The sequence below is a fragment of the Neolamprologus multifasciatus genome, chromosome 14, assembly GCF_963576455.1.
Source record: "Neolamprologus multifasciatus chromosome 14, fNeoMul1.2, whole genome shotgun sequence".
Classification (NCBI taxonomy): Eukaryota; Metazoa; Chordata; class Actinopteri; order Cichliformes; family Cichlidae; genus Neolamprologus; species Neolamprologus multifasciatus.
In genome coordinates, this window is record NC_140452.1 from 23,781,074 (window position 1) to 23,805,304 (window position 24,231).

At 44.2% G+C, this 24,231-nt stretch overlaps 1 long non-coding RNA gene and 1 pseudogene across 2 annotated transcripts in view; both read left to right on the plus strand.

Moving 5' to 3' along the window:
- LOC146504088 (uncharacterized) overlaps positions 1–24,231 on the plus strand; it is a 70,664-nt gene that overhangs the window by 35,732 nt on the left and 10,701 nt on the right. The window lies entirely within an intron of this gene.
- LOC146504089 (von Willebrand factor A domain-containing protein 7-like) lies at positions 7,748–23,884 on the plus strand (annotated as a pseudogene). The gene is made up of 17 exons (XR_014868724.1): positions 7,748–7,845; positions 8,772–9,031; positions 9,224–9,457; positions 9,577–9,673; positions 10,730–10,864; positions 10,990–11,185; positions 15,949–16,118; positions 16,553–16,665; positions 16,790–16,906; positions 17,555–17,768; positions 19,269–19,401; positions 19,763–19,915; positions 20,056–20,148; positions 20,232–20,512; positions 21,675–21,811; positions 22,967–23,108; positions 23,196–23,884. The product of XR_014868724.1 is annotated as a von Willebrand factor A domain-containing protein 7-like (transcript).

Sequence of the window (24,231 nt, forward strand, 5' to 3'; positions counted from 1 at the left end):
CGCTCCACCACAACCACCCACACATGCAGGGCCTTGGAGTAGGGGTGTGTCACCAGGGTGCAGAGGAGGTAACCCCCCCCTCTGTCCCCTTCTGGCTGCCTCTGCCTCAATTTTATCCCACAACTTAGACATTCACATTACTCACACTCTCATTACGCATACATATAGGATCTTGGGGGTGGGCACGCTACACGGAATCCCAATTACCATCAGGGTGTACACCTCACCCCTGGCGTCGTTGCCCACCTCTCAATTTTAAATACACGTAGACATTGAGGGCTAGCAGGAGGGACTATGCGCTTACCTGCTGCTCTCTGGCAGGTAGCTCCATGCCCTCCTGGGTTTTAAATGCACCTTAGAACACACATACATCAACACTACAATGAGCGGGTAGAGGGAGGTTAGGAGTCTTCTCTCACCCTCGTTCTCTGCGGTCTGCTGGAGCAGGGGGGCTAGGAGGAGGAGTTGGCCGTCCGACTGGGGTCCGGAATGTGGGGCCTCCCTGCTGCTGCGGAGTCGGGGCGGTCTGCTTCTCCCCACCGCAGGGAAAAGGGTAACACAACCTGGGTCTGGGTGCAGTTCCCCCCTCCAGGGGCAAGGGTACCTAGACCCGGTTCATAGAGTACGCTTGGGGAGTGTGATTGTGTGTACAGCGTCTCTTTATGTCTGTCTCCACGTTGGTTGAGTGTGGAGTAAGTGCATATGAGAGCATGAGGGTGGGAATGGATGTTTGTATCTGTGTGTGCCTGTATGTCTGTGTCCATATGTCAGGTTGGGTATCAGACGCCACCTCTCTGAGGACAGCTCAGGCCCTCCAAGGTTTGGAGGCCTATCTCCCCCCACCACTTCCCCTGCCGGGGGCGGACTCCCTCAGACGTTGGTGGTTCTTTGTGTCCGGGGGTGGGCGTCCGGGTACACACCGGCTCACTCCTTGGCGGCTGCTTATCGGGGCCTGGAGCCTGGGGCTCGCTTGGGCCACTTCGGAGGTGGGGTGCCCCCGGCCTCTCGGCCTGGGGCTCGGTCACTCAGGCACAGCTGGCTGCCGGCGGAGCTCACGGGCACGTCACTGCAACCCCCCCTGGCTTCTGCTCCGTGGCTGCTGGGTGACCCCTCATCTGGGACTCTCCTCAGCTCTTTCTGGGACAGTGGCACGGCTGCCCCTCTGTTGGTCTTCCTTGGTCTCTTGTGTTCTGAGGGCCTCTGGATGTCTGGAGTTTTGATCTCCTCCATACCTGCTTCATGCCCTGGAGGACGGGGCAGTGGCCCCCCACACCCTCTAGCAGATCATTACATGAGGGAACCTTTTAAGAAAACAAGCGCGTCCATGCTCACAGGTGTACACACGGGTGATCACACACACAAACTACACCCTTTTTGGCTCCTACCTCAATGCACACTGTGCTGTCGATCTTACGTGCTGCACAATAATGTTTAATATTTAGTATTTACTGTCATATTCCCATATATCATTGTGATGTTGTTTATTGTATTACTCTCGTTTTCTTCTGCTTGTTTTCTTTTTTCTTTCTCAACAGGTGATCCAGGTGATCGATATATGTATTTTTTTTTTTTTCTGCTTATTCTGTTGGTTTTTGTTTTTTGCCCTTCTCCCCCGTCCCTCTTCTCAACTGTTTTTCTTTCCCTCTTTCTTTCTCCCTTTTCTTTCCCCCAGTCAAGTCTGTCCCGTATTCAGCAAGTGAAAATAAAATAAAGAATAAAAGGTGAATCAAATGGACCATTACGGCAAAGCTGGGATGGTCAATTTGGTAAAGAAAATCCGTTGGGCATCTTTCTTCGCCTTTAGACAATAATTCTGATGGCAAAAGAGCCAAACGGGACAGGCAAAAAAAATAAAAAATAAAAAAAATAAAAAAAAACAACCGTTGAATCTTGTGTTTCACTTTTAATTGTAATAATTAATTTTAATAATTAAAATGCCAAAAAAGGCAAAACAAAACAGCATAAGAAAACAACAACAAAAACACAAAGCAGAGACATCCTGTATTCTTTATAACCTTAACCACATTTCAGTCCTGCAAGGTCAACACCCTCTTTGGAGTTGTCTAGCAACTGATTCCCCTCTTTGCAATGCCTTTCCAAAGTGCTTTTTTTGGTATTATGAGGAACACAGAGTGTGATACATTGCAAAGAGGAGCTTGGGGTAGGCCTTAGTTGAACACCCTGACTGGTAATATATTCAGCCCTATTGTGGTGAATCAATGCACCGTGCTTTAATGGGGAGATAAGGAGGGGCAATGGGGAGCTATGACGAGATATCTTTTGCCCCACAGTGCACCCCTAAAGCTAAGAGGCACACCCAAGACTGTGCAGTATCACCTAAACTCTCATCTGAAGAAAGTGCCTCTAACATTCAGGTCCTGTTTTTTTTTTTGTGGGGGGTGGGAGGGTTTCTATATCCATGAGGAGCAAATAAGAGACAAGAGCTCAAGGACGCACTGTCACGGTTCTGGGTCAGTTTCGACCCAGTATTTTGAGTTTTGGATTGTTAGTTTATTTTTGAATAATTGTCGTGGTTTTGGGCACTATGAGGATTATTATTATTAGAATTCTATGTTTCTGTTTATTCATGTTAAGGATTTGTTCTCGATTGTATCTCACATTTAGTTTAGGTTCCATGTGTCATTCTGTCTGTCTGTCTCTCAGGTCTGCGTCTCGGTGTAGTGTTCTCGTTTCCTGTTTTATTGTGAAGGTTTGCGTCTCATGTGAGTGTGTTCAGTTTTCCCTCTGTCTCGTCTTGTTGATTATTCCCAGCTGTGTCCACCACCTGTGTTTCCACCATGTTTCATCTGTGTGTTCCCTGCCGTCACCATCTTGTACCGTCGTCCGCCTTGCTTCATGTTTGAGTTCCGGTTTGTATTCAGTAGTTTAGTTGTCTCCAGTATAGTTTAGTGTGATCTCTGTTTCCGTTTTTCCACTGGCGCATTGTGTTAAATAAACCACCTTCTCTCCTCCACTACTGCCTGCGATTGGATCCTCATTTATTATTTTTATACGGCTCATCTCACTCGCCGTGACAGTACGGACCAGCCAGATATGGATCCAGCGGCATTCACCCCACCCACGGAGCTTCGACAGCTCATAACGGACTCAGTGTCAAGATTAATCAACCTGTGGCTTGAGCATGAGGGAGAAGCGTTTCTCTACGTTCTGGAAGTCAGGCTACAACAGCTGATTTCAGATTATCCCTGGCTATTGGACTCACTGCACCCGCTCGTGCAAAACTTCATTCTCCACGAACTACACCTCCACCCCCCCGCCGCTACTGCTCGCCCGCTCGCTTCAACGGAGGACGTGCCATCCGTACCGCCGGATGAGGAGTTACCCGGCCCGTCGGAACCGTCTCCACGGAGGAAGCGACGTTCGCGCCGCCGGCGCGGCACCCCACAGCCGGAGTTCAGAATGTCAGAGCAGCCGGCTGTGGTGAGTGAAAGGGACATTTTTGTTGACTCTGTTGCTTCTGTGACTGTTTATTCTGGGGCTATTTTTTGTGCGTCGACTGAGGATAACATTGATTTCTCATCCATGGCCATAGCGTCTGAGACTGCCTGTTCTGAACCCTTGTTCCATGTTTATGACCGTGTCCGCTCCATTGTTCCATCCTCACTTCCATCCCAGTCAAATGCCAGGCCTGTAACACTGCCCCCAGTTCAGTCGGCAGCCGCGCTGCCCCCAGTTCAGTCGGCAGCCCCGCTGCCCCCAGTTCAGTCGGCAGCCCCGCTGCCCCCAGTTCAGTCGGCAGCCCCGCTGCCCTCAGTTCAGTCGGCAGCCCCGCTGCCCGCAGTTCAGTCGGCAGCCCCGCTGCCCGCAGTTCAGTCAGCAGCCCAGCTGCCCGCAGTTCAGTCAGCAGCCCAGCTGCCCGCAGTTCAGTCAGCAGCCCAGCTGCCCGCAGTTCAGTCAGCAGCCCAGCTGCCCGCAGTTCAGTCAGCAGCCCAGCTGCCCGCAGTTCAGTCAGCAGCCCAGCTGCCCGCAGTTCAGTCAGCAGCCCAGCTGCCCGCAGTTCAGTCGGCCACTCCACCACCTGTTACAACTTCGCTACCTGAAGCTCAGTTGCCACCAGTTCAGCAGCCTACCCACTCGTTCATTCAGCCTCCATCCTCACTGTCTCATTTTAAGCAGGGAACACACTTCACCACAATATCTGCTGGTTCTCTTAACCTTCCTCTCGTGTTAGGGTCGGCACCGACCCATTTTAAATTTCAAATGCATAAAACAAATCACAAACATTTGTTTATTGTATCAAGGCTTTTTGACTTTGTCAGGAACCTCTATTTCTACAAAATAAAACAAAAAAAAATATTTTCACTAAATTATAAAATGCCCTAGTTGAAATTATGACCTTTGTGTTGTTAGGGTCAGTTTCGACCCAGGTATAATATTATGAGTATAAAGCAATAATTAAAGCCAAAACTGAAATCATAAGTGCACTGTCAGCTAAAACATTGACAGCAAGCTCCTCTCCTAATCATATGAGCTTTAGGGGATTCTTAATTTGCGTGTTTTTTGCAGTATACCTGCACAAAAACAAAACAAAATAAAGACGGGACATGTCAAGACATGTGAGGTGAATTCACTCATTTGAGTGGCCATTTGACTTCCAGAGTGCACATTTACAATTGGCAGCATACAAAAATGAGAAGAAGATTCACATTGAGCGAAGTTCTGCATCATATTTTTGGTGAAAATGAAGGAGAGGACACAGAGCAGCATAGAGATTTAGATGGGCAGGTTTCTAGGAGGAAGACAATGTGGACTATCATCCAGAAGACACAGACACATCTGATCATTTTCTGGGCAACGATGTCACTTCACACATTTGATATCATTTTGATTCAGGAGTCCTCAGATTTGACAACAGAGAGACCAGACCGAGGTCTGACAAGCTTGCTCCCATCAGGGATGTCTGGGAGAGATGGGTGCAGCTTCTTCCCCTGATGTTCATCCCAGGGCCAGAGGTAACAGTGGATGAACGTCTTGTCCACTTTTCGAGGAAAATGCCCCTACCGGCAATACATACCCAGTAAGCCAGGGAAATACGGCAGAAAAATCTGGGAAGCCTGTGATGCAAAAACCAACTATGGCTGGAATGTACAGATTTTCACAGTCAAAGCTGTGAGTGGCACCCCTGAGAAGAAACAATGAAAGTGTGTGGTCCTCGATATGACCACTGGACTGCAGGATCACAATATCAGCTGTAATATTTTATTTTATTTTTTACCAGATATGACCTCGGTCATAAGAACTTCACAAAGGAAACTTCACAAATGTGTAGCTGTATCATTGGGAAGTGATAAAAAACCCACAATTACCCACGACTATAACCAAAAGAAAGGAGGAGTGGACTTTTTCTTTTTTTCAGTTTATATTAAAGGTCTACTGCTAAAAAACAACAATTTTTTTTGTCTTTTCTTGATGTAAATATCTATGGGTCGAAATTGACCCGTAACACCATAGATGTCATTTTAGTAATTAATCTTAAAATGAAAAAAATCAATAAAACAGATTTATTTAAGAGATGTGTCCTATACCCCTCAGTAATAGTCAGGTAACACAAAAACCTTTTATTTATTAATATGATTCTCTTTAGGTTAATTTTACAATTTTTTTAATCGAAATCGAGGGGTATAGTGACAAAAAAAAAAGACCCACAGGCCCACACCAAAAGTATTAAAACCAACATTTTCATGGATAAGGAAGCCTAACAAGATAACCAAGAGATGAGAAACAAATTGGATGATCACTTATTGTTTTTAGTGTATTTTATAACTGATTTAATTCACGGGTCAAAACCGACCCCTCAACATAAGAGATGATAACAGAAAGCTAACACAAGAGGAGGGTTAAGCTGGCCATGTCAGAGACAGTTGCTCCCTCTAGGGCCTCCCCAGAGGCTGGGTGTCAGTCGCCAGCCAACTCTGGACCCCTAGAGGTAAGACGCCAGCGCCAGCAGCCTCACCGGAGAACTCACCAGAACAGTCACGGCTCTCAGCACCCCCTGAGAGTTCAAGTGAGTTCATCCGTCCGCCTCCGTCCTCTGCTGAGTGTTTTGGGGAACACTTTCAGCCCTCTGAGGACGGCATCCCACTGTTGCTGCCTGAGTCTAGCCACTGTGCTGCTCAGTCCCAGCCAGTGTCCACACTGGCAGAGGTCTCCGTACCTGCTGCTTCAGCGTCTGTTTCCACTGGAGGGCCAGAGGAGCCCGTCCAGTCTCAAGCCATGTTAGCTGGGGGTTCAGGTTAACCCAGCCAGCGTCCTGCCTCATCGGCTGGAGGGCCTGAGGAGCCCATCCTGCCTCAAGTGTCGTCAGCTGGGGGTTCGGGAGAACCCAGCCAGCCTCAAGTGTCGTCAGCTGGGGGTTCGGGAGAACCCAGCCAGCCTCAAGTGTCGTTAGCTGGGGGTTCGGGAGAACCCAGCCAGCCTCAAGTGTCGTCAGCTGGAGGGCCCGAGTCGCCCGTCCAGCCTCAAGTGTCGTCAGCTGGAGGGCCCGAGTCGCCCGTCCAGCCTCAAGTGTCGTCTGCTGGAGGGCCCGAGTTGCCCTTCCAGCCTCGAGTGTCGTCTGCTGGAGGGCCCGAGTCGCCCATCCAGCCTCGAGTGTCGTCTGCTGGAGGGCCCGAGTCGCCCGTCCAGCCTCGAGTGTCGTCTGCTGGAGGGCCCGAGTCGCCCGTCCAGCCTCGAGTGTCGTCTGCTGGAGGGCCCGTGTCGCCCGTCCAGCCTCGAGTGTCGTCTGCTGGAGGGCCCGAGTCGCCCGTCCAGCCTCGAGTGTCGTCTGCTGGAGGGCCCGTGTCGCCCGTCCAGCCTCGAGTGTCGTCTGCTGGAGGGCCCGTGTCGCCCGTCCAGCCTCGAGTGTCGTCTGCTGGTGGGTCTGAGGAGCCCACCCAGCACCACGCCTCACCTGCTGGGGGTCCTGGAGGACCCAGCAAGCACATCCTCACGTCTGCTGACGTTCCGGGGAAGTTTGTTCAGCCACCACCTGCTGAATCATCCCCTGTGTCTGCTACACCGTTGCCTGCATCCACATCACCTCCTGCACCATCGCTGCCGTCAGGTTCCGCAGCCGTCCCGCTGCCGTCAGGTTCCGCAGCCATCCCGCTGCCGTCTTCATCCACGCCTGGTCCAGCCGCAGCTTCGCCTTCATCCACGTCTGGTCCAGCCGCAGCTTCGCCTTCATCCACGTCTGGTCCAGCCGCAGCTTCGCCTTCATCCACGTCTGGACCAGCCGCAGCTTCGCCTTCATCCACGCCTGGTCCAGCCGCAGCTTCGCCTTCATCCACGCCTGGTCCAGCCGCAGCTTCGCCTTCATCCACGTCTGGTCCAGCCGCAGCTTTGCCTTCGTCTGGTCCTGCGGTTGCAACGCCGCCGTCAGAGCCCGCTCGGCCTGTTCTGCCTCGCCTCTGGCGGCCATTTTCCAGGCCTCTGAGTTGGCATCATGGCCATTGTGGACGGCCTCCGGAAAGGGTTCGTTGCCGCCGCTGGCCTCGCGGTCGGCCTCCGGACCTGCTCTGTGGCCGCCGTTGCCGTGTGCACGGTCGGCCCCCGGAACTGTTTGCCTGTCGCTGCCGTGTGCACGGTCGGCCCCCGGAACTGTTTGCACGTCGCCGCCGTTGCCGTGTGCACGGTTCTCCCCCTGAACTGTTTTGGCTCTTGTGTTGTCAACCCCCGGACTTTCCTGTGGACTCATGAATGGTCTTGTTTTGTGTTGACCTGTTTTTTTTGGTTTGATCTGGACTGTTGTGCTCCTTGTTTTTTGTTTCTTGATACTCTGTACTCTTGATGCTGTGCTACGTGATCAAACAGATCTACAGAGCTAGACATACAGGATGAACTGAGGTGAGACTGTTTTTAAGTTTACTGTTTTTTAAGTTCTTTGGGTCTGACTACAGCTCTAAAGAAATATTTGCATTTGTCTGCTAATTTGGAAGCTGTTCTCAGATTTAAACGCTTGTTTCATTGAATTTGTTCTTGTTGAATCTTGAGACTTTAAATTTAATTCATGGTTAACTTTAGAAGATGCAACAGGATCAAATTTGAGAAGGCATGCATTTCACTGCCCTGCACAGCAGGACCCGGACTCTGGCTGTAGGCTCTGTCCACTAAGTAAAGTCAGCTCTACTTTTACTACTGGAAATGTGTCCATTTTAGGAAGATAGAAAATTAAATTAATTGCCACCATTATGGCATAAAATAACTCATAATTCATGCTCATCTAGTGCTCATTTTTGCACTGGAGTCAGTTAACGTATTAGGCTAAAGTGTTAAAAATAGATTAGTTGTGTTGGTAAATGGCAAATGATTGCTTAAACTGACCAACACTACCAAAGTTTTTGCTTTGTGAAATGTTAAAGTGAATGACTGTCTTTGAATCAATCCTGGAGAGTTTTAATTGGGACCGTGACATAGTAAAAGGAACAGGTTGTTTTTATAGGCCTTGTGCTTTGTTGCACTCTCTCCTCGTGAAAGCACAGACTGTGAGAACAATCCCAAAGAATGTATCTGAATTAAGATGAAAAAGAACAATAGGAGGCTCTGTACAGGCAAGGCTGAGAAAAATCTTAGAGGAGCTGGGGTGGTGGTAAGGACCGGGTGATGACAGAATAGTATGCATGGTTGAGTGGCACAGCTTGATCAAATTAGCACAAAACTTTACTGAACAATAGAAGTCAGGTCAGTTCAAATCCTTTCAATTAAAAGACAAAATAATGAGTCTTAGCAAGACTGATATCAGGCAAATGACATTTAGTTTTTATTTCATGCAGGTAGGACGTGACCTGCTCAGAGCACAATGTCACAGCACAGAGGCATCTGGGGGAGGCAGGTGCACCTGTTTACCCTCCCTTACCTTCTTCTCCTGGCTTCACCGTGTGAGGGTTTCCTCCCTGACTTTTGGTCTAGAGTGCTGACTCTGTCCTGGGACTCACACACTCACCAGTACATTACAGAGCGGGCCATTCTAAATGTAACCCTGGAGACTCTGAGGGGACTAAAAAAACACCATGGAAACCATGATAAAGAGGAGGTGAGGTCATGTTTGCAGTCAGGAGATTTACTGAGTAAGGCAGCATCAGTGGTTCATAAAGTGTTTGAATTACCACTTTAAGTAATTTTGCAAATTTAACTGAATCGCTCTTTCTCCCTATGGTGATATTTGAACACAGACGTATTGAATTTCTTTCAAATAATGATAAAAGTCCTGGTCTAACAATTGCAGATCAGACTGGGACGTGGATTTTGGAGAGCTGTGGGAGAAGTGGTGAAATCCAATGCAGCCATGGACTTCCGGAGCTCCACAAGGTCTGACCCAGATTACCACTTTGATTCAGAGCATATTGAAAGTGCCACGGTCATGCTACGACGGTTCTGGACCCACATTGTGCTCTCAGTGCGGGTCAAAGAGTACCAAAGTGCGCGTCATAGCCTGGGTCAGCTATTTCATTCACTGCAGGTAATCTGCCACACAGAACTGAATTTTAATAATAGGGGGAGGGTTAGCTTAACCTTAGAGATATTTCATGAAGTGAAATGTTTTGGCTATGTTTTTGTTTTGAACATCTGCTATGTCAGGACTTCTACAGCCACAGTAACTGGGTGGAGATGGGCCAGCGTTCTATTTACCTCCATCTGCTTCAGCCAGAGGAGCCTGCCGTGCCTGTAGCTAAAGGTGATTCATGAATGTGACATTATAGTCCCATTTAATCACAAAAAACAAAATTAGTTGTATCTACACATTATTGTAAAGGTCCTCTTGAAAAGACTAGTTACTGAGGTACCAGCTTTACAGAATTTTTTCATTTTGCATCATTTTATCATACTACATAGCTTTACGTGTTAAAGTTACAGCTCTTCCACAGTTTTCCTTCTACTGATTTTGCTGCTTCTTCAGATGTCATTCTATTGTGGTCTAATCTGTTTTAATATGCTACTGTATAGTATTTATTTCATCAAGTAGAGATCATTCAGTTATTATTTAACAGTTTGATTAATATGTTATTTTGTAATCAGACTTGTAGCAGAATGGAGTCCCAGCAATGATAGAAATTAGGACAATCAGAGTGAAGATGAAGACAGAGGCCTGGGTGGGGCTATTAGTGACAAGAGGGAGGCAGAGATGAAAAGGAAGTGGGTTTCATGAATGAGAATCTGAAAGGCAAAATGACTGAGTGCTGAGATTTAAACTAGGCAGAACAGAGGCTGACTGACTCAACAAAATAAAGAAAACGATTCGATCAGAGCAATTATGTCAGTGTTTAGTTTAGCAGGAAAATGGAAGTGATGTAAAAAATAAAGTAGTAGCTGGAGCACCCAGGAAGGCAGGGTGCATAATGTTTCATTTAAAAGAATATAATATTTATATAATGTGTTGTTTTTTTTTCAAAACTCAATGTGTCACTCAGTGTGTATATGTATATACACACATATACACATACACATATAATTATCCACGTCCTTTAACTATTGACCCACCAAGTCTCGTAAAGCACTCCCCGTCTTTACTAATTAACTTGACCAGCCAAACTAATGTTCAACATTCTTTCAAATGTGGCTTTAAATGGTTCAGTGGAAATCAGCTATCATTTCTATTGGTCATGCATTTAACACAGACTCCCAATGTTTTGGAAACCTGGCTGTACATATGTCAATCTAATATATTCATTATTACATTACAAAAAAAAAGTTTAAATGTAAAAACTAAAGCCTTCATCATTTCTGCTTTCAGAAGACACACCTACCTGTATGGAGTGCTTCAGTACCACCTGTCGAAACAACCTTCTGCCAAGACTGAAAACCACACAGGGAAACTCTCAGCTGCTCACCACTGGATATTTCAGTACATTTCCTCCAAAACCTCAGGGTAAACCTCGGCCACCTGGAGGCAAAGTGTTACGAAAACACAATAAATAAACAGATTTGGTTTTTAGAAGACTTTTTCAACTACGTTTTCATCTACAAAGCTGTAAAGATGTTTTTTTTTTCTAGGCAAATGCAGTCATGGAGGTATTCTAGACAGCAGCCGCTTCTTGGGCGCCAAAGGGGGCATCAACAAGGATAGCACCTCACCTCTCTTCTCCCCTCATCATTACCTCCATCTCAAAGCTGCCACTTTGGCTACTGAGGCCACCCTGACTGTGCTGAGAGACCTCAGAGACTCTGTGGGCCACAGAAACTTTCTCAAGTAGGTTTAAACCACTGTTAAAGCTCCCTGAACTGTAGACTTGTAACATGATTCAGGTGATGCCTGTGCTGCATGAAATGACTGTCTTTAATTCAATTCAATTCAATTCAATTCAATTTTATTTATATAGCGCCAAATCACAACAAATGTCGCCTCAAGGCGCTTCATAGATACAGAGAAAAACCCAACAATCATATGACCCCCTATGAGCAAGCACTTTGGCGACAGTGGGAAGGAAAAACTCCCTTTTAACAGGAAGAAACCTCCGGCAGAACCAGGCTCAGGGAGGGGCGGCCATCTGCTGCGACCGGTTGGGGTGAGAGAAGGAAGACAGGATAAAGACATGCTGTGGAAGAGAGACAGAGATTAATAACAGATACGATTCAATACAGAGAGGTCTGTTAATACATAGTGAGTGAGAAAGGTGACTGGAAAGGAAAAACTCAATGCATCATGGGAATCCCCGGCAGCCTACATCTATTGCAGCATAACTAAGGGAGGATTCAGGGTCACCTGGTCCAGCCCTAACTATATGCTTTAGCAAAAAGGAAGGTTTTAAGCCTAATCTTAAAAGTAGAGATAGTGTCTGTCTCCTGAATCCAAACTGGAAGCTGGTTCCACAGAAGAGGGGCCTGAAAACTGAAGGCTCTCCCTCCCATTCTACTTTTAAATACTCTAGGAACAACAAGTAGGCCTGCAGAGCAGGAGCGAAGTGCTCTAATAGGGTGATATGGTACTACAAGGTCATTAAGATAAGATGGGGCCTGATTATTTAAGACCTTGTATGTGAGGAGCAGGATTTTGAATTCAATTCTGGATTTAACAGGAAGCCAATGAAGGGAAGCCAAAACAGGAGAAATATGCTCTCTCCTTCTAGTCCCTGTCAGTACTCTTGCTGCAGCATTTTGGATTAACTGAAGGCTTTTCAGTGAGTTTTTTGGACATCCTGATAATAATGAATTGCAGTAGTCCAGCCTGGAAGTAATAAATGCATGAACTAGTTTTTCAGCGTCACTCTGAGACAGGATATTTCTAATTTTAGAGATGTTGCGCAAATGGAAGAACGCAGTCTTACATATTTGTTTAATATGTGCGTTGAAGGACATATCCTGGTCAAAAATGACTCCAAGGTTCCTCGCAGTGTTACTGGAGGCCAAGGTAATGCCATCCAGAGTAAGAATCTGGTTAGATACCATATTTCTAAGCTTTTCAGCGCCGAGTACAATGACCTCAGTTTTATCTGAGTTAAGAAGCAGAAAGTTAGTGGCCATCCAAGTCTTTATGTCTTTAAGACATTCCTGCAGTTTAACTAATTGGTGTGTGTTATCTGGCTTCATGGACAGATAGAGCTGGGTGTCATCTGCATAGCAGTGAAAATGTATGCTATGTCTTCTAATGATGCTGCCTAGGGGAAGCATGTATAATGTAAACAGAATTGGTCCTAGCACCGAACCCTGTGGAACTCCATAATTAACCTCAGTGTGTGAAGAGGACTCTCCATTTACATGCACAAATTGGAGTCTATTAGATAGATATGATACAAACCACTGCAGTGCAATACCTGTAATACCTACAGCATGTTCTAATCGCTCTAATAGAATATTATGGTCAACAGTATCGAATGCTGCACTAAGGTCAAGAAGGACAAGCACAGAGATGAGTCCACTGTCAGAGGCCATAAGAAGATCATTTGTAACCTTCAATAAAGCTGTTTCTGTGCTGTGATGAACTCTGAAACCTGACTGAAACTCTTCAAATAAACCATTCCTCTGCAGATGATCTGTTAGCTGTTTGACAACTACTCTTTCAAGGATTTTTGATATGAAAGGAAGGTTGGAGATTGGCCTATAATTAGCTAAGACTGCTGGGTCTAGAGATGGCTTTTTGAGTAAAGGTTTAACTGCAGCCACCTTGAAGGCCTGTGGTACATAGCCGATTATTAGAGATAGGTTGATCATATATAAGATCGAAGAATTAATCAATGGCAGGACTTCTTTGAGCAGTTTTGTAGGAATGGGGTCTAAAAGACACGTTGATGGTTTGGAGGAAGTAATTATTGAAGTTAACTCAGAAAGATCGATTGGAAAAAAAAGAGTCTAACTTAACATCAATGGAACTAAGAGTAGCTGTAGATAATATTACATCTGTGGGATGATTATTGGTAATTTTTTCTCTAATGATAAAAATTTTATTTGTGAAGAAGTTCATGAAGTCATCACTAGTTAACGTTAAAGGGATGGTTGGCTCAACAGAGCTCTGACTTTTTGTCAGCCTGGCTACAGTGCTGAAGAGAAACCTGGGGTTGTTCTTATTTTCTTCAATCAGTGATGAGTAGTAAGCTGTTCTGGCTTTGCGGAGGGCTTTCTTATAAAGCAGCAAACTATTTCTCCAGGCTAAATGATGATCCTCTAAATTTGTGACACGCCATTTCCTCTCCAGATTACGAGTCATCTGCTTTAGGGTACGTGTTTGAGAATTATACCACGGGGTCAGGTACTTCTGATTAGAGACCTTAGTTTTCACTGGAGCTACAGTATCCAGAGTCGTACGTAGTGAGGAGGTGAAATTATTAACAAGATAATCGACCTCTGTTGGGGTAGCGTTCAGATAGCTGCTCTGCTCTGTGTTGGTACAGGGCATTGACGATGATAACAGTGGCTGGATTATATTCTTAAACTTAGTTACAGCGCTTTCAGAAAGACATCTACTTTGATAAGGTCCACTCTCCACTGCTGCGTAATCAATTATTGTAAATGTAAATGTTATCAAGAAATGATCAGACAGGAGAGGGTTTTCAGGAAACACTGTTAAATGTTCAGTTTCTATGCCATATGTTAAAACAAGATCTAGAGTGTGATTAAAGTGGTGGGTGGGTTCTTTTACATTTTGAGAGAAACCAATTGAGTCTAACAACAGATTAAATGCCATGTTGAGGCTGTCATTTTTAGCATCTACATGGATGTTAAAATCACCCACAATAATTATTTTATCTGAGCTCAGAACTAAATTAGATATAAAGTCTGAGAAATCAGACAGAAACTCTGTGTAAGGCCCAGGTGGACGATAGATGATAACAAGTAAGACTGGTTTCTGAGTTTCACAGCTGGGGTGGACAATGCTAAGCATCAGGCTTTCAAATGAATTAAAAGTCTGTCTTGGTCTTTCATTAATTAATAGACTGGTGTGAAAAATTGCTGCCACACCGCCCCCTCGACCTGTGCTTCGAGATTTCTGGTAGTTAGAATGACTCGGGGGTGTTGATTCATTTAAACTAACATAATCATCCTGCTGCAACCAGGTTTCTGTAAGGCAGAGTAAATCAATTTGTTGATCAATTATTAAGTCATGTACTAACAGAGACTTGGAGGAGAGAGACCTAATATTTAATAATCCACATTTCACTGTTTTACTCTTTGGTTCAGATGTGGATACTGTATTGTTCTTTCTTTGTGATTGTTTAAGTTGTTTGTTGCTGGTTTTTAGTTTGTTTTTTGTCTTTTTGGAAGCAGACACAGTCTCTATGGAGATGGGTTTTTGGGGGGGTAGCAGGAGGAGAGAAGCTGCAGAGAGGCGTGTAAGACTGCAACTCTGCTTCCTGGTCCCAACTCTGGATAGTCATGTTTTGAGGGGTTTAATAAATTTGTCGATATTTCTAGAAATGAGAGCTGCTCCATCCAAAGTGGGATGGATGCCATCTCTCCTAACAAGACCAGGTTTCCTCCAGAAGGTTTGCCAATTATCTATGAAGCCCACATCGTTTCTGGGACACCACTCAGACAGCCAGCAATTTAAGGAGAACATGCGGCTAAACATGTCACTCCTGGTCTGATTGGGGAGGGGACCAGAGAAAACTACAGAGTCCGACATTGTTTTGGCAAAGTTACACACCGATTCAATATTGATTTTAGTGACCTCCGATTGGCGTAACCGGGTGTCATTACTGCCGACGTGAATTATGATTTTATTGAATTTACGTTTACCCTTAGCCAGCAGTTTTAAATTTCCTTCAATGTCGCCTGCTCTGGCCCCTGGAAGACAATTGACTATGGTTGCCGGTGTCTCTAGCTTCACATGTCTGAGAACAGAGTCACCAATTACCAGAGTTTGACCCCCGGCGGGTGTGTCACCGAGTGGGGAAAAACGGTTAGACACATGAACGGGTTGGTGGTGTACCTGGGGCTTCTGTTTAGGACTACGCTTCCTTCTCACCGTTACCCAGCCTTTCCCCAGCTGCTTGGGGTCTGCCGGGGAACAGCTAGCGGGGCCTACGCTATCTTCGGCTGCACCAGCTACAGGGGCCTGGCTAGCTAAGGGTGAGAGCAGGGTGCAAAGCCGAGTCTCCAATTCAGTAATCCTGGCCTCCAGAGCTGCAAATATGCTACATTTGTTACAGATATCATTACTGCTAAAGGAGGCCGAGGAGTAACTAAACATCTGACACAATGAGCAAGAAAGTGCAGAAGGGACAGGTGAAGTAGCCATGGTGCTAACGGGTCGGCTACGAGCTAAGCTAGCGAAACAGTACAGAGACAGTGAGTGAATACTATAAATTAGGTAGTGAGTACACAGAAAGTGTGCTTCGGATGAAGCACGTGAAGATTATACTGTGAAAAAATAATGTATTTAAAAGTTGTTAATTAAACTGCTAAGCAAATAAGCTACTCAGAAACACCACTGTGTTTGAGCAGGAACAGGAAGCGATACTATACCACAGAGCGAGCGAGCGAACACCAAGTCTAATTGCTGCTGAACTCTCTTTGAAGACTCTTTAGTGTGAAGCAAGTTCCTGCACTGGTTTTTGTCATGGACACCACAGGCAGCATGTTTGAGGAGATCCACGCTGCTCGTCTTCGGGCTCAATCCATCATACAGAGCCGAGCCAACAGCCCAGGGCAACTCGGCACTTTTGTGCTCGTCCCCTTCCACGATCCAGGTGATAGCTGGTGGTAAAAAGCGCCTGCAGGTCAAAACAGATAAACCTGTAGAGGCTTTTGCCCCCTGTTAATGTGTGATTGTGTTTCCCATTATATACATACATTTATATGCTTCTGTAGAGGGTATAGTTCTGATTATATATGTTTCATGCCTACTGTATGTTCTATCAACAGTGAGCTTCTAGATTTGTGCCATCTGTTTCCCTCAGTTCAAAGAATGACTGTATTAACTTCTGTGACTTCCATGAAACCAATGAAATGAGAAATAACATATTAATATAATAACTTATAGACAGAGCCTCTTGATAGCTTAAAGATTCAGTCTTATAGTACTGTTAATATTTTTTAAATAGACAATAAGGGTCTATAAAGACTGCAAACAAGCTGTTCCTTATCACAGTCTGTAAGCATTTATATTTACTGTACTGTGCAGGAGTAGGACCGGTATATGAGACTGATGATCCAGGCCAGTTCATGCAGCACATGGAGGGGCTGATGGCTCTTGGAGGCGGAGATGAACCAGAGATGTGCCTCTCTGCAATTCAGGTACATTTAGACGCTAAACACTCAGAGAGAATAAGTGATGTTGTGGGTGTGCGTGCGTGTCTGTGTGTATACAGTTGTATAGATTGGACATGTCACCACTAACTTGCTCTCTTCTTGTTATTAGCTGGCACTCACTCACAGTCCACCTCTGTCTGAGATCTTCGTGTTCACTGACGCTTCCCCTAAAGACGCCCATTTATTCGGTGTGGTGAAGGCCCTCTCCCTCGAGAAACAGAGCAAGGTATATGCACCTTTGAAGGGAAGTCTTTTTTTTTTTTCATCTGTCACATAGCATTGTGTTTAGCAAAAATCAGAGCTGCTTTAAGGTTGACAGCGAAGACAAACACCAATCGAGACCTGCTGTTTAATAACCTGTTCTCAGATTTTCAAAAATTTAAAATAAAAGCCTTCATCTGATGTGATTGCTACTGGTTATGCAGCTTCTGTTTGTATGTATATTTATAAAGAAAGCACTGCGTGAATTACATTTTTAGATGGGTTTTAAAGGAAATAAGAATTTTCTGGAGAAACTGTGCCTGCTGAAAGCTGGTGGAGATTACCTGCCTCATGTGGCCGGCAGGTGGCAGCAGCTACACTAGTTGAAAATGAAAAGTTTAATGGAATTGTAGTTTTTGTCACTGGCCACACAGTGGTGCTATTGTATCATGAGACCTTTTAACCAAAGGACAGTTTTGTTAACAAAGAAAATAATTCATCCAGCAGTTATACTAATAAGGAGCAAAAATAACATGCAGCCAGATTGAAAAACTGAAAGAACCCCTCTTGTTTGCCTTCTCTTGCTCACTGTGAAATTACTTTGGACATGGGGACTGCAGTAAAGCTACCTGTATGTCAGTGTACTTACAGCTCATGCTGATTTTCCCTACAGGTGACTTTTCTCCTTACTGAAGATCCCAACTACACCAAAGAGAGCTGAGGCAGGTTAATGAGGAGAAAGAGGAGAAGAGAACCTTTTATCTCCTGATCGTTTTAATCTCTACTCTTCACTGTCCTCCCTGTCAGGAGGACTAACAATATTCACCACCAACTCTGACATACACAGGGTCTCCACAATAGTGGAGGACAACACAGCAGCTGACAAGGTGCCAAAATAAGATTATTTACTGGAAATTCACTCCAAACAAATTTAACAAGTTATTTAAGGAACTGAGGTAGTACATTAGCTCACAGTAGGTGTTAACTTCCCTCATTCTAGCAGTCTTAATTTCCCACCTTCATAATTCATCAACCATTTAATATTAGAAAATTTAAATTAAATATGAAATTTTCCGTTGACCTAATGCTCTAATTTTCACAGACAAACATAGCAACTGCTGCTTATAAAGCATAGAAAAAACAATATAATTTCATTTTCTACATGACAGTTAGCACATGTAAATATTTTTTAATCAAGTAGTCTATCTTAGCTGCAACTTTTTGCTGAGCAGAAATGTGTCAGATTTTATAAAAAGTTATATCACAAAATGTATTTCTAATTTTTTTTTATTAGTTTCTTTTCCAGCAAGCCGACTAATTTCTCTTTTATACCTTTAATTTCATAATGATATCACTTATAATTACTCTTCATCAGTGTTCGGGAGTAACGGAATACATGTACCGCAGTTACTTATTTCAAGTACAAAATATGAGTAACTGTATTCCGTTACAGTTACCGTTTAAAAAGGTGGTATTTAGAATACAGTTACTTTGTTGAAATAAATGGATTACACGGCGGTACTTTCCTGTTTCATATTGTCGCGGGTCAGGACTGTTTGGGTTTTGTTTGGCAGCTACGTTCTGTTGTTCCAGGCGGCAGCGTTACGGTTGCCATGGTTACAGGGTGACGCTCTCTCTCTGCGTGTTTCCTGGGTGAGAGAGAGCGCCTTTTTGTTGTTGTTGTTGTGCTAAGCTAATAGGCAGAATGCTACAGGTATAGCTCTAAAGAATGTAGCATCATAGGCAGTGTAGTCCGTGCTGCAGGAAGAATGGACTGCAATACACGTTATGTGTCTGTGAGCGAGGGAGGGAGAAAAAGGAAAAAGTACGAGCTGTCATTGAGCAAAAACGGGAGCTGGAAGCATGTAAATATAATAATAACCACTGCAGCCAAGAAGAGTGCCTGACGAGCCCAGTTGTAAGTAAGCTATTAAGACTTGGCTGTACACCGTGTTCGTGTTTTCCTCCAAAAACAATAAGTTCCTTTGGAGCAGCCGTTCAACGCCTCTCTTTGTCTCTCGCAAGCAAAGTTGACCCAGACAACAAAGTAAAGCTATTTTTCGGCTACGAGCCCGACACAGAACCCACCGTATTAGCCAGAGGTCCCTTTACTACGGTTCGGAGCCGCGGACCTTCAGTAACAGAGTAACAGTAATAAATCACAGCAATAGTACATTCACGTAGTTGTAAACAGCATGATAATATATTAAGTAATCCAAAGAATACATTACTCTCATTGAGTAACGTAACGGAATACGTTACAGAATACATTTTGGGGCATGTATTCTGTATTCTGTAATGGAATACATTTTAAAAGTAACCTTCCCAACACTGCTCTTCATTACCTTCATTACCTATCACAACTTATTTTTCTTCTCCTACCTCAGGTGACCCTCCTCCATGTGGAAAGTCACAAAGACCTGATGTCCGTTCATACATTTAGAGTTGACAGTTCGGTAAAAAATGTCACCCTACATGTCTCTGGCACTATGACGGAGTGTATCCTTACCAGTCCATCAGGTAATTCTCACATCATATTAACATCAGCTATGAAGTCAGGGTTAGCTTTTTTTTCCATCACGACACTGCACTTTGAACTGTACTTTGGAATTGCTTGAAATATCATGTACAGGGTGCAATTTCCCTGTAATTAAATTGAATTTCAGCATTTTTTCTTTTAAATAGCAATATAATTATATTTACATGTAAATATTGAAAGGTATTTACACTACACTGAAATTCAGTTTAGTTACAGGGGAATTACGCCCTAGACTTATCACACATACTTTAAAGTGTTACCTTGCAAAGATCATTCTTTAACTTTTTTTTCTTTGTAATTTGAGGGTAAAATAAGCTCAGCTGTTTATGTTTCTCTTCTCAGACCAGAGTCAGTCACTGTTGAATGAAGAAGGTCCCCTAGCAGTGCTACAGTAATTTCAGGGACTGTACCGTGTCAACCTGTTTCCTCCTTTACAACCTGGCCAGTGGAAACTGCAAGCCAAGAGCAATGGGCATCTTATGTTCAATGTTATAGGTAAAAGAAATAATATCGAGTACATCAAGCAGATCACCTGGCAGATATTCATTTTCAATTCAAATGCAGCTTTACTGTGGTATGAGATTCTTTTTAAAACATTTTTTTAAATTGATTTGTCTTTTGATCTACACCACCAGGTGACAGCGGTGTAGACTTCCTGTATTATTTTGCAATTATAACCAATGAGACACACCCGGGTCTGGCCAGAGTTGATGGTAATCCTACAGCAGGTGAGGGATTTTGATAAATTTACACGATAATGAGGATTTGTAAGTAAACAATATGTTTAAGAATATATCTTTCTAATTTTCAGGTGTTCCTGCCTTTCTAATGGTGGCTGTTACAGGCCTGGGTTCAGATGAAGAGGCATCTTTTAGTCACGCAACACTGCTGGGGGCTGAAGGAGAAAGTCTTCAGCAGGTGAAGCTCAACTCCTCCTCTTCCTCTATCTATTCCTTGGAGGAGCTGGTGGGCTTGGTGGACCCTTTTCCCAGAGTTCCCTTCTGCATTAGACTTTCAGGCGAGGACAGCAGAGGAAACAAACTGGAGAGGGTTTCCACAGAGATGGTGGAGCCCACTCACATTCAGATACAGGTAATCATTAGCAATAATGCTGAAGAGGACAGAGGCTGCTTTCTACTCCAAGTTTACTATAGTTCATCTCCATTACTCTGTTATGTACATCTATTTTTCAATTTTTCTTATATATATATATATATATATATATATATATATATATATATATACATATATATATATATATATATATATATACATATATATATATATATATATATATATATCTATATATACATACACATATGGTCTCATAGTTGAGACTGTATATCAGAGCACAAACCAAGCCATGAAGTCCAAGACCTCTGAGGCACAGATCTGGGAAAGGTTACAGAAAAACCTCTACAGCATTGAAGTTTCCAGTGAGCACAGTGTGCTCCATCATCTGTAAATGGTAGCAGTTTTGAACCACCAGGCCTCTTCCTAGAGCTGGCTGCCTGCCCAACCAGAGTGATTAGGGTACAAGGGCCTTAGTCAGGGGAGTGATCAAAACCCAACAGTTACTCTGACAGAGCTTCAGCATTGCTCTGTGGAGAGATGAGGACATTCTAGAAGGACAACCATTTCTGAAGCAATCCACCAATCAAGCCTGTATGGTAACATGACCAGACAGGAGCCATTCCTCTAACTTTTCTCATCACTGCATATTACCTGACCGATACCATCCCTACAGTGAAGCATGCTGGTGGTAGCTTCTTGCTGTTGGCCATATGAAGACCATATAAAGACTCTGTAAGACCACTCCTTTGTTAAATCCTGGAGTGTCCCAGCCAGAGACCAGATTAGAACCGGATTGAACATGTCTAGAGAGATTTGAAAATGGCTGTGCATTGATGCTTCCCATCCATCCTAATGGAGGTTGAGAGGTTCTGCAAAGAAGAATGAGAAAAATGAAAACAACCCCAAAATGTCAGTATGGGATATTTTGTGTCGAATTCTGAGATGAAAAGGCTGCAACATGGCAAACTGTAGAACAAGTATAACACCGTGAATACTTTCTGGATTTACAGTTTTCTCTGTAAAACTCTATTGTCTTGCTTCTTTAAATTCTGCAGGGCCAAATGGCACAATTATAAGTTATTGATTACCTACAGTATCTATGTAGAGGTGTCAGGTGATGACCTTTCTTTGACCAGTGGTCCGTGCACTTTTGACACAGTCTGTTTCACACATTATTCAGGTGCTTTCTCTTCCTGACCTCATGCCTGGTCAGAGTGCTGTGGTGAACTTTGAGATCCAAAACCACGGTGCAGCACGGAACTTCAGTTTGACAGCCGATGATGACTGTGGATATCTTCATATGACAGGGCCCCACAGGTAGATCAAAATGAAAATACATCTTGCACAGGTGCAAAGCAAACTTCAAAGAACTTAGACTGCCATCCTGCTTCTTTTGTCACCTTTGCTGGCATTCTCTCACCTTTGAAAACTATTTAAACTTAGTAACACAAAATTATTTTTAAATTATACAGTTATGTACAAAAGTCTTGAGTCACCCCTCAATTCAGCTCTTCATATCAGATTGGCTTTCTAATTTTCTTTTTTTCTAGTGGATATATTAAGGGTGTGCACCTATTGCAGTGTGCACTTGTGCTTTAGATGGGGAAAAAAAACAATTTTAAATTTTAACTTTATGCACTTTGTTATTAAAACACATAATTTGTTCCCATTTCTTTTTAATGAAAATTTCAAATATAACACTGTGAAACAGTAACAAAAATGTACCAACAAGATTATTCAAAAGAACTATTAGCTGAGTAGTGTGTCATTAAAAAGTGTGAGGAAATTAGACCAGTTGAGGACAAAAGAAGAAGTGGCATGCCCACTTAACTATCCATAGCAGATAAAGATGCCTATAAAGGCCGTCATGAAGCCATCCCCAAGGAAGGGAAAGGGGAAAAAGCTTAGATATGCCAAATTATGGACTGAAAATCTGTGGTAACAGGTCTTATGGAATGACAACAGTCAGTATCTACAGTCATGGTTTGGCCTGCATTTCACCCATTGGTGTTGGGAATCTTGTTAAAATTGATGCAATTAAGAACACAGAAACGTATGAATCCATTTTGGGCCTGATTGGCAGTGGCTTAATTTTTCATGACAATGATCCCAAACACACTGCCAGTGCATTAAAAACATACCTGGATAAAAACAACAAACACACAAAGTAGAACACTATTATTCATGGATTGGCCTCCCCAGAGCCTGAACCTCAACATTATTGAAGCAGTGTGGGATCATCTTGACAGAGGGTGGAACAAAAGGCAGCCGGCATTCAAAGAGGACCTTTGAATGTCTTTTAAGAAGCCTGGAGACCTATTCCTGAAGACTACTAAAAGAAAGGAGATAAAACCTTGCATCTATTTTGCATTTTAAGAAAAATATAAATTAAAAGATGGCTGGTTCAAAACTCTGGCACAGTATTGTAAGTATAAGTTAAATGATTTCACAATTCATGTTTTTGCCCTTCAGCTTTCTTGTAGAAGAACAAAGGTCTTTTCGTGACCAGGTGTACCTGCAGACAGGGGTGACAGTCACCCTTACACTGATTGTAAATGATCTTCATTCTGCTGACTCAAATTATGCAGTAGCCTACTTGACTGTGGTCCCTCAGGTGAGCAATAAAAGAAACTGCAGGATATTCTGCCGAAAACTTGCTTTTTGGTTTATTGTGTATATGATGATTTTCTCTTGCCTACAGGATTCAGACACGTCCCCACCATCCTGCTCTGCAGCACGAGTCCAATCTAACTGTTCTGCAATTTGCAACGCGACTAGCTGGAGTGTGTCTCTGTCTGTATCAGATATCGGACACTCTGGCCTTGATGCTCTGCAGCTACAGGAAGGTGAAGGTATTCTGATTTTGTTTCACAGTACCCCAACCTCAGAGGACAGCCTTGGAGAGCCTGGCCTTGAGCTGCAACAGACACAGAGGGATAAATCAACAAATGGAGACTACCACCACCACCAAGAGCATCACAACCACAAGGCCAGATTAGAGACAGGAGGCCCCCCTTTGAATATTTCAGAATGGTCGCTGGATGTATCTCAGCCACTGTTTGTGAGCTACACATCCAGCTGCTGCTCTACACAGGCAAAGATGCTGGTTTGGGACAAAGCTGGAAACATGAAACGCTGCCATCTAACAAATGGTCAGAAGAGGCAGCTACAAAACAAGAGTACAGAAACCAGTGGGACTGGACAGAAAATGCCCACAGGCTTCTTTTTCTTTCTGTTAGGCCTGCTGTGCTTTCCTCTGCTTTAGCCCTGTGTGATTACAAATGTTTTGCTGGTCAAAATTATCTGTTGATGACTTGATACAGAGCTTGTTCTACTGTATTTTCAAAGGCAAAATCTGAAGCACCAATAATTTTTTTTCATATTGATATTTATCCATCCATCCATCCATCCATTTGATTTGCAAAGAATAAAAAATCCATCCATCCATCCATCTTCATCCGCTTTATCCGGGGCCGGGTCGCGGGGGCAGCAGCCTAAGCAAAGAGGCCCAGACCTCCCTCCCCCCAGCCACCTCCTCCAGCTCATCCGGGGGAACACCAAGGCGTTCCCAGGCCAGCCGAGAGATATAATCTCTCCAGCGTGTCCTGGGTCTGTCCCGGGTCCTCCTCCCGGTGGGACATGCCTGGAACACCTCACCCAGGAGGCGCCCAGGAGGCATCCTTGTCAGATGCCCAAACCACCTCAGCTGGCTCCTTTCGATGTGGAGCAGCAGCGGC